The sequence below is a fragment of the Bos mutus genome, chromosome 10 (assembly GCF_027580195.1).
Source record: "Bos mutus isolate GX-2022 chromosome 10, NWIPB_WYAK_1.1, whole genome shotgun sequence".
Lineage (NCBI taxonomy): Eukaryota > Metazoa > Chordata > Mammalia > Artiodactyla > Bovidae > Bos > Bos mutus.
The window spans coordinates 48,214,445-48,225,944 of record NC_091626.1 but is presented as its reverse complement, the minus strand read 5'-3'; the positions used below and the strand labels follow the sequence as shown (position 1 = coordinate 48,225,944).

At 39.5% G+C, this 11,500-nt stretch overlaps 1 pseudogene; it reads left to right on the top strand.

Annotated features, from left to right (window-relative positions):
* Nucleotides 1-2,875: 2,875 nt before the first annotated feature.
* LOC138989603 (U6 spliceosomal RNA) lies at nt 2,876-2,975 on the top strand (annotated as a pseudogene).
* The last annotated feature ends 8,525 nt before the right edge of the window (nt 2,976-11,500 follow it).

Sequence of the window (11,500 nt, the reverse complement as noted above, 5' to 3'; positions counted from 1 at the left end):
GATCAAACTCAGGTCTCCCACATTGCAGGCAGATTCTTTACCATGGGACTCAGCAGGGAAGCCCCAGTCAGTGTGATATACCACATCAATAAATTGAAGAATAAAAAGAATATGATCATTTCAATAGATACAGAAAATGTTTTTAACAAAACTCAGCACCCATTTATGACAAAAACTCTCCAGAAAGTAGGCATGGAGGGAACATATCTCAACATAATAAAGCCCGTATATGAAAAATCTTCAGCTAACATTATATTCAATGTGAAAAGCTGAAAGCATTTCCTCTAAGATTAGGAAAAAGACAAGGATGTCCATGCTCACAACTTATTCAACACAGTTTGAAAGTCATAGCTACAGCAATCAGAGAAGAAAAAGAATCCAAATTGGAACAGAAGAAGTAAAACTGTCACTGTTTGCAAATGATATGATACCATACATAGAAAATCCTAAAGATGCTACCAGAAAAGTACTAGAGCTCAATGAATTCAATAAAGTTGTAGGATACAAAATTAATACACATAAATCCATTGCATTTTATATGCTAAAAATGAAAGATCAGAAAGAGAAATTAAAGAAACAATCCCACTCACTATCACATCAAAACAAATAAAATACTTAGGAAATCAACCTACCTAAGGACACAAAGGGGCTTCCCCAGTAGCTCAGCTAGAAAAGAATCTGCCTGCAATGCTGGAGACCCCGGTTTGATTCCTCGGTTGGGAAGATCCCCTGGAGAAGGGATAGGCTACCCACTCCAGTATTCTGGCCTGGAGAATTCCATGGACTGTATAGTCCATGGGGTCACAAAGAGTCAGACACGACTGAGCAACTTTCATTTTTCACTTCCAATGACACAAAAGACCTGTACTCCAAAAGCTCTAAGATGCCAATAAAGGAAATGAAAGGTGACACAGAAAGATGGAAAGACTAAAATATCTTCTTGGATTGGAATGGTTTATATTGTCAAAATGACTATACTACCCAAGGCAATCTACAGATTCAATACAATCCCTACCAATTACCAGTGGCAATTTTCACAAAACTGGAACAAAAAAATGTTAAAATTTGTATGGAAACACAAAGACCCCAAATAGCCAAAGCAATATTGAGAAACAAAAATGGAGCTGGAGGAATCAGGATCCTTGACTTCAGACAATACTACAAAGGTACAGCCATCAAAACAATATAATACTGGCACAAAATAGAAATACAGATCAATGGAACAGGAAAGAAAGCCCAGAAATACATCCATACACTTATAGTCAATTAATCTAAGATAAAGGAGGCATGAATATAAATAGAGAAAAGAAAGTCTCTTCAATAAATGCTTGGAAAACTGAACAGCTATAAGTAAAAAAACAACTTTAGAACATTCTTAGCACCATACACAAAAGTAAGCTCAAAATGGATTAACCATCTAAATGTAGGAATGGATACCATAAAACTCTTAAAGGAAAAAACATAGGCAAAAGGCTATGTGACATAAACTGTAGCAATATCTTTTGTGGTCTATTTCCTAGAGTAATGAAGATAACAAAAATAATCAAATGGGACCTAATAAGCTCAAAAGCTTTTGTACAACAAAAGAAATCTTAAATAAAATGTAAAGACAACCCACAGAATGCGGTTCTTTTGCAACCCCAAATTGAAAATGATGTGGCCTACTTGCAATTAATCTCCAATTACAAATAAAATGTACAAATAGCTGATACCAAGGGAACATTTCACTCAAGGATAGGCATGATAAAGGACAGAAGCCATAAGGATCTAACAGAACCAAAAGAGACTAATAAGAGGTGGCAAGAATACACAGAAGAATTGTACCAAAAAAAAGGTCTTAATGACCCGGAAAACCACGTTGGTGTGGTCACTCATCTAGAGCCAGACATCCTGAAGTGTGAAATCAAGTTATGCCTTAAAATTATTACTACAAACAAAGGTAGTGGAGGTGACAAAATTCCAGCTATTTCAAATCCTAAAAGATGATGCTGTTAAAGTGCTGCACTTGGTATGTCAGCAAATTTGGAAAACTCAGCAGTAGCCACAGAACTGGAAAAAGGCAGTTTTCTTTCCAATTCCAAAGAAGGGCAATGTCAAATAATGTTCAAACTACTGTACAGTTGAGCTCCTTTCACATACTAGTAAGATTATACTCAAAATCCTTCAAGCCAGGCTTCAGTAGTACATGAACCAAGAAATTCCAGGTGTACAAGCTGGATTTAGAAAAGGCGGAGGAACCAGAGATCAAATTGCCAACATACCCTGAACCATAGAGAGAGCTAGGAAATTCCAGAAAAACATCTACCTCTGCTTAATTGACTATGTTAAAGCCTTTGACTGTGTGGCTCACAACAAACAAATTTTCACCCTGTGGAAAATTCTGAAAGAGATGGGAATACCAGACCACCTTACCTGTCTCTTGAGAAACTTGTATACCGGTCAAGAAGCAACAGTTAGAATTTTATATGGAACAACTGACTGGTTCAAATTAGGGGAGTAGTAAGACGATTCCTTGGAGGAGGCCATGGCAATCCACTCCAGTATTGCCTGGAGAATGCCATGGACACAGGAGCCTGGCAGGCTACAGTCTATAGGGTCACATAGAGTCAGATGTGACGGAGGCGACTCAGCATGTACAGCACATGCCCAAGACTAGGCTATATATTGTCACCCTGTTTAACTTATATTCAGAGTACATCATGCAAAATGCCAGGTTGGATGAATCACAAGCTGGAATCAAGATTGTCTGGAAAATATCAACAGCCTCTGACATGCAGATGATACTACTCTAATGGAAAAAAGTGAAGAGGAACTAAAGAGCCTCTTGATGAAGGTAAAAGAGAAGAGCAAAGAAGCTGGCTTAAAACAACATTCAGTACTCTGGCAGCACACATATTAACACTGGAATGAAACAAAGATTAGTGTGGCCCCAGCACAAGGATGACAGACAAATTCGTGAAGCACTCCATATTTTACTATGGCCAATTCATATTGATGTATGGCAAAAACCATCATAATATTATAAAGTAATAAACCTACAATTAAAACAAACAAATAAATAAAAATTTTAAGCCATGAAATACACTTTCCAAGTAAGGAGCTGAGAAGAAAGCTCATTTTACATATCAGAAACAGAGTGACATAAAGTAAGTTACCAAAATTAATATTTCAGACATTATACTGCTATGTGCACTTTTTTTGTTAAAAGAAACTATTCTACCTAAGAAGCAGAATACAACACCATGGTTTTATTTTGAAGAATCAATTGAAGGTTATACACTTAAGCTGATTGCTTTTTTAAAAATTAATTTATTTTAATTGGAGGATAATTACTTACAATATTGTGGTGGTTTTTGCCATCCGTCAACATGAATCAGCCATGGGTGCATATAATTGCTTTTTAAATGAGTTTGGTTGACATTTAAAATTTTGAAATACAGTCACTAAATTTAGTTTTACTATTTTGTTTTGGTAAATGCAATAGTCAAAGTTTTCTCTTGTACTCCACATGCCTACTGGAGAAGGAAATGGAAACCCACTCCAGTATTCTTGACTGGGAAACCCCATGGACAGAGGAGTGTGGTGGGCTACAGTCCATGGGGTCACAAAGAGTTGGACATGACTGACCAACACTTTTCCACATGCTTATAAAGTTTTTATAAATAGATTGTTTACTTGACCTAAAGAGATTCAAAAGTAATTCTTATGTTCTTCAATTTATTCTGACTAATATTGAGAGAGTCTCTATGTTTAATAAAATTTTTAATGAAGTAGCATTTAATCTCAAATACATTAAAGGAATATCTTAAGATTGGAAACAAACAAAACTCAACATTCACAAAACTAACATCAAGGCATCCAGTCCCATTAGTTCATGGCAAATAGAAGAGGGAAAAGTGGAGACAGTGACAGATTCCATTTTCTTGGACTCTGAGATCACTGTTGATGGAAATGGCAACCCACTCCAGTGTTCTTGCCTGGAGAATCACAGGGATGGGGGAGCCTGGTGGGCTGCCGTCTCTGGGGTCGCACAGAGTCAGACACGACTGAAGCGACTTAGCAGCAGCAGCAGCAGCAGCCATTAAATTAAAAGGTGCTTGCTCCTTGGAAGGGAAGCTATGACAAACCTAGACAGTGTATTAAAAAGCAGAGACATCACCTAGAAAGGTCTGTATAGTCCAAGCTATAGGTTTTTCCAGTAGTCATATATAGATGTGAGAGTTGGATCATAAAGCAGGCTATTCAGTTCAGTAGCTCACTTGTGTTTCACTCTTTGTGACTCCAAGGCCTGCAACACGCCAAAACTGCCTGGCCATCACCAACTCCCAGAGTTTACTCAAACTCTTGTCCATTGAGTCAGTGAAGCCATTCAACCACCTCATCCTCTGTCGTCCCCTTCTCCTCCTGCTTTCATTCTTTCCCAGCATCAGGGTCTTTTCAAATGAATCAGTTTTTCACATCAGGTGGGCAAAGAAAGTATTGGAGTTTCAGCTTCAACATCAGTTCTTCCAATGAATATTCAGGACTGATTTCCTTTAGGATTGACTGGTTTGATCTCCTTCCAGTCAAAGAGACTCTCAAGAGTCTTCTCCAACACCACAGTTCAAAAGCATCAATTCTTTGGCACTCAGCTTTCTTTATAGTCCAACTCTCACATCCATATATGACTATGGAAAAACCATAGCTTTGACAAGATGGACCTTTGTTGGCAAAGTAATGTCTCTGCTTCTTAAATATGCTCTTGAGGTTGGTCATAACTTTTTTCCAAGGAGAGAGCATCTTTTCATATCAGGGCTGCAGTCACCATAGGCAGTGATTTTGGAGCCCCCCAAAATAAAGCCTATCATTGTTTCCCCATCTACCTGCCATGAACTGATGGGACCAGATGCCGTGATCTTCATTTTCTGAATGTTGAGCTTTAAGCCAACTTTTTCATTCTCCTCTTTCACTTTCATCAGGAGGCTTTTTATTTTTTTTATTTTTTATTTTTATAATTAATTTTATTTTTAAACCTTACATAATTGTATTAGTTTTGCCAAATATCAAAATGAATCCACCACAGGTATACATGTGTTCCCCATCCTGAACCCTCCTCCCTCCTCCCTCCCCATACCATCCCTCTGGGTCGTCCCAGTGCACCAGCCCCAAGCATCCAGCATCGTGCATTGAACCTGGACTGGCATCTCGTTTCATACATGACATTTCACATGTTTCAATGCCATTCTCCCAAATCTTCCCACCCTCTCCCTCTCCCACAGAGTCCATAAGACTGTTCTATACATCTGTGTCTCTTTTGCTGTCTCGTATACAGGGTTATCATTACCATCTTTCTAAATTCCATATATATGCGTTAGTATACTGTATTGGTGTTTTTCCATCAGGAGGCTTTTTAATTCATCTTCACTTTCTGCCATAAGGGTGGTGTCATCTGCATATCTGAGGTTATTGATATTTCTCCTGGAAATGTTGATTCCAGCTTGTACTTCATCCAGCCCAGTGTTTCTCATGATGTACTCTGCATAGAAGTTAAATAAGCAGGGTGACAATTAACAGCCTTGATTTATTCCTTTCCCTATTTGGAACCAGTCTGTTGTTCCATGTCCAGTTCTAACTGTTGCTTCCTGACCTGCATACAGATTTCTCAAGAGGCAGGTAAGGTGCTCTGGTATTCCCATCTCTTTCAGAATTTTCCACAGTTTATTGTGGTCCACACAGTCAAAGGCTTTGGCATAGTCAATAAAGCAGTAATAGACGTTTTTCTGGAACTCTCTTGCTTTTTCAATGATCCAGTGGATGGTGGCAATTTGATTTCTGGTTCCTCTGCCTTTTCTAAATCCAGCTTGAACATCTGGAAGTTCAGAGTTTATGTACTGTTGTAGCCTGGCGTGGAGAATTTTGAGCATTACTTTACTAGCGTGTGAGATGAGTGCAACTGTGTAGTAGCTTGAGCATTCTTTGGCGTTGCCTTTCTTTGTGATCGGAATGAAAGCTGACCTTTTCCAGTCCTGCGGGCACTGCTGAGTTTTCAAAAATTGCTGGCATATTGAATGCAGCACTTTCACAGCATTATCTTTTAGGATATGAAATAGCTCAACTGGAATTCTATCACCCCCACTAGCTTTGTTCCTAGTGATGCTTCCTAAGGCCTACTTGACTTCCCATTCCAGGATGTCTGGTTCTAGGTGAGTGATCACACCATTGTGAGTATCTGGGTCGTGAAGATCTTTTTTTGTATAGCTCTTCTGTGTATTCTTGCCACCTCTTCTTAATATCTTCTGCTTCTGTTAGGTCCATACCATTTTTGTCTTTTATTGAGCTCATCTTTGCATGAAATGCTCTCTTGGTATTCTAATTTTCTTGAAGTTATCTCTAGACTTTCCCATTTTATTGTTTTCCTCTATTTCTTTGCATTGATCACTGAGGAAGGCTTTCTTATCTCTCCTTGGTATTCTTTGGAACTCTGCATTCAGATGCCTATATCTTTCCATTTCTCCTTTGCCTTTTGCTTCTCTTCTATTCATAGCTATTTGTAAGGCCTCCTCAGACAACCATTTTGCCTTTTTACATTTCTTTTTCTTGGGGATGGTCTTGATCCCTGCCTCCTGTACAATGTCACGAACCTCTGTCCATAGTTCATCGAGCACTCTATCAGATCTAATTCCTTGAATCTATTTGTCACTTCCACTGTATAGTTGTAAGGGATTTGATTTAGGTCATACCTGAGTGGTCTAGCAGTTTTCCCTACTTTCTTCAATTTAAGTCTGAATTTGGCAATAAGGAGTTCATGATCTGAGCCAAAGTCAGCTCCTAGTCTTGTTTTTGCTGACTGTATAGAACTTCTCCATCTTTGGCTGCAAAGAATATTATCAATATGATTTCAGTATTGACCATCTGGTGATGTCCATGTGTAGAGTCTTCTCTTGTGTTGTTGGAAGAGGGTGTTTGCTATGACCAGTGTGTTCTTTTGGCAAAACTATTAGCCTTTGCCCTGCTTCATTCCATACTCCAAGGCCAAATTTGCCTATTACTCCAGGTATTTCTTGAACTTCCTATTTTTCCATTCCAGTCCCCTATATTGAAAAGGACATCTTTTTTGTTGTTAGTTCTAGAAGGTCTTGTAGGTCTTCATAACCATTCAACTTCAGCTTCTTCAGCATTACTGGTCAGGGCATAGACTTGGATACTGTGATATTGAATGGTTTGCCATAGACACAAACAGAGATCATTCTGTCATTTTTGAATTACATCCAAGTACTGCATTTTGGACTCTTTTGTTGACTATGATGGCTACTCCATTTCTTCTAAGGAATTCTTGCCTACTGTAGTAGATATAATGGTCATTTGAGTTAAACACCAATTCCAGTCCATTTTAATTTGTTGATTCCTAAAATATTGATGTTTACCCTTGCCACCTCCTGTTTGACCACTTCCAATTTGCCTTGATTCATGGACCTAACATTTCAGGTTCCTATGCAATACTTCTCTTTACAGCATCGGGCTTTACTTTCATCACCAGTTGCATCTACAACTGGGTGTTGTTTTTGCTTTGGTTCCGTCTCTTCATTCTTTTTGGGCTTATTTTCCCACTAATCTCCAGTAGCATATTGGGCACCTACCAACCTGGGGAGTTCATCTTTCAGTGTCTTAATTTTTGCCTTTTCATACTGTTCATTTGGTTCTCAAGGCAAGAATACTAAAGTGGTTTGCCATTCCCTTCTCCAATGGACCATGTTTTGTCAGAACTCTCCACCATAATCCATTTGTCTTGGGTGGCCCTGCCTGGAATGGCTCCTAGTTTCATTGAGTTAGACAAGGCTGTGGTCCATGTGTGGAGAAGGCAATGGCACCCCACTCCAGTACTCTTGCCTGGAAAATCCCATGGATGGAGGAGCCTGGAAGGCTGCAGTCCATGGGGTCACTGAGGGTCGGACACAACTGAGCGACTTCACTTTCACTTTTCACTTTCATGCACTGGAGAAGGAAATGACAACCCACTCCACTGCTCTTGCCTGGAGAATCCCGGGGACGGGGGAGCCTGGTGGGCTGCCGTCTATTGGGTCACACAGAGTCGGACATGACTGAAGCGACTTAGCAGCAGCAGCAGCAGTGGTCCATATGATCAGATTGGTTAGTTTCCTGTGATTGTGGTTTTCAGTCTGTCTGCCCTCTGATGGAGAAGGGTAAGAGCAACAAGGCAGGCTGAGCATCAAAGAATTGATGGTTTCAAACTGCTGCTAAAGATGACTCTTGAGATTCCCTTGGACTGCAAGGAGATCAAACCAGTCAACCCTAAATGAAATCAACCCTGAATATTCATTTGAAGGGCTGATGCTGAAGCTCCAATACTTTGGCTTCCTGATAAGACCCAACACATTGGAAAAGACCTTGATGCTAATATTGGGAATGATAGCAGGCAAAAGGAGCAGAGGGTGAGGAGATGGTTAGACAATATCACTGACTCAATGGACATGAATTTTAGCAAACTCTGGAAGATAGTAAAGCACAGGAAAGCCTGGGGTGCTGTAGTCCATGGGGTTGCATAGCGTTGGACATGACTGAGCGACTGAACACCACCAGCACCTAAATATACATTTCTCCAAAGAAGACACACAGACGGCCAAGAGGTACATTAAAGGATGCTCAGAAATGCAAGTAAAAGCCATAATGTGATATTACTTCACACCATGAAGGAAAGTCATCATGAAAAAAGTCAACAAAGAATAAATGCTAGAGAGGGTATGGAGTCATAGGAACTCCCCTACACTGTTAGTGGGAATGTAAGTTGGTGCAAGCATTTGGAAAATAGGTTCCTCAGAAACCTAAACACAGGGCTACAATATGATTAAGGAATCCCACTCCTAGGCATGTACCTGGAGAAAAGCATGTTTTGAAAGGATACATGCACTTCAGTGTGCTTGGTAGCACTGTTTATAACAGCGAAGACATGAAAACAATCTAAATATCCTTTAAAAGATCAATGGATAAAGAAGAAGAGGTACATATATGCAATGGAATATTACTGGGTCATTAAAAAGAACGAAACAATGCCATTTGCAGCAACATGGATGGATCTGGATATTATCATACTACATGAAGTAAGTCAGTTCAGTTCAGTCACTCAGTCATGTCTGTTTGCGACCCCATGGACCGCAGCATGCTGGGCCTCGCTGTCTATCACCAATTCCTGGAGTTTACCCAAACTCATGTGCATTGAATCAGTGATGCCATCCAACCATCTCATCCTCTGTCATCCCCTTCTCCTCCTGCCTTCAATCTTTCCCAGCATCAGGGTCTTATCAAATGAGTCCGCTCTTAGCATCAGGGGGCCAAAGTATTGGAGTTTCAGCTTCAACATCAGTCCTTCCAATGAATATTCAGGACTGATTTCCTTTAGGATGGACTGGTTGGATCTCCTTGCAGTCCAAGGGACTCTCAAGAGTTTTCTCCAACACCACAGTTCAAAAGCATCAAACCTTAGGTGCTCAGCTTTCTTTATAGTCCAACTCTCACATCTATACACGAGTACTGGAAAAACCATAGCCTTGACTAGATGGACCTTTGTTGGCAAAGTAATGTCTCTGCTTTTTAATATGCTGTCTAGGTTGGTCAAAACTTTTCTCCAAAGGGATAAGTGTCTTTTAATTTCATGGCTGCAGTCACCATCTGCAGTAATTTTGGAGCCCCCAAAAATACAGTCTGCCACTGTTTCCACTGTTTCTCCATCTATCTGCCATGAAGTGATGGGACCAGATACCATGATCTTGGTTTTCTGAATGTTGAGTTTTAAGCCAACTTTTTCACTCTCCTCTTTCACTTTCATCAAGAGGCTCTTTAGTTCCTCTTCACTTTCTGCCATAAGGGTGGTGTCATCTGCATATCTGAGGTTATTGATATTTCTCCTGGCAATGTTGATTCCAGCTTGTTTCATCCATCCCAGTGTTTCTCATGATGTACTCTGCATAGAAGTTAAATAAGCAGGGTGACAATAACAGCCTTGACATACTCCTTTTCCCATTTGGAACCAGTCTGTTGTTCCATGTCCAGTTCTAACTGTTGCTTCCTGACCTGCATACAGATTTCTCAAGAGGCAGGTAAGGTGCTCTGGTATTCCCATCTCTTTCAGAATTTTCCACAGTTTGTTGTGGTCCACACAGTCAAAGGCTTTGGCATAGTCAATAAAGTAGTAATAGATGTTTTTTTGGAACTCTCTTGCTTTTTCTATGATCCAGTGGATGGTGGCAATTTGATCTCTGGTTCCTCTGCCTTTTCTAAAACCAGCTTGAACATCTGGAAGTTCACAGTTCACATATTGTTGAAGCCTGGCTTGGAGAATTTTGAGCATTACTTTACTAGCGTGTGAGATGAGTGGAATTGTGTGGTAGTTTGAGCATTCTTGGCATTGCCTTTCTTTGGGATTGGAATGAAAACTGACCTTTTCCAGTCCTGTGGCCACTGCTAAGTTTTCCAAATTTGCTGGCATATTGAATGCAGCACTTTCACAGCATTATCTTTTAGGATTTGAAATAGCTCAACTGGAATTCCATCACCTTCACTAGCTTTGTTCATAGTGATGCTTCCTAAGGCCTTCCTGACTTCCCATTCCAGGATGTCTGGCTCTAGGTGAGTCATCACACCATCATGATTATCTGGGTAGTGAAGATCTTTTTTGTACAGTTCTTCTGTGTATTCTTGCCATCTCTTCTTAATATCTTCTGCTTCTGTTAGGTCCATACCATTTCTGTCTTTTATTGAGCCCATCTTTGCATGAAATGCTCTCTTAGTATCTCTAATTTTTTTGGAAGAGATCTCTAGTCATTGCCATTCTATTGTTTTCCTCTATTTCTTTGCAGTGATCGCTGAGAAAGGCTTTCTTATCTCTCCTTGGTATTCTTTGGAATTCTGCATTCAAATGTGTATATCCTTCCTTTTTTCCTTTGCTTTTTGCCTCTCTTCTTTTCACAGCTATTTGTAAGGCCTCCTCAGACATCCATTTTGCTTTTTTGCATTTCTTTTTCTTGGGGATGGTCTTGATCCCTGTGTCCTGTAGAACATCATGAACCTCCATCCATAATCAGAGAAGTCAGAGAAAGACAAATATCAGATTATATTGCTTATATGTGGAGTCTAGAACTAATGATACAAATGAATTTATTTACAAAACAGGAACAGACTCACAGAGAATGAACTTATGATTACTAGGAGGGAAAGGTAAGGGGAGGGATAGACTGAGAGTTTGATACTGACACATACACAGATATTTAAGATAAATAAACAAGGAGGACTTACTGTACAGCAGAAAGAACTCTGCTCAATATTCTGTAATAATCTAAATGAGAAAGAATTTTTGAAAAATATATACACACACATATGTATACCTGAATATCTTTCTGTATACCCTAAACTAATTCACTGTTGTTAATCAATGATACTCCAATGTAAAATTAAAAAAAAATTAAAGATATGCTTTGGAGGTGCATTTGCTAAAGTGTTTAGCTTTCTG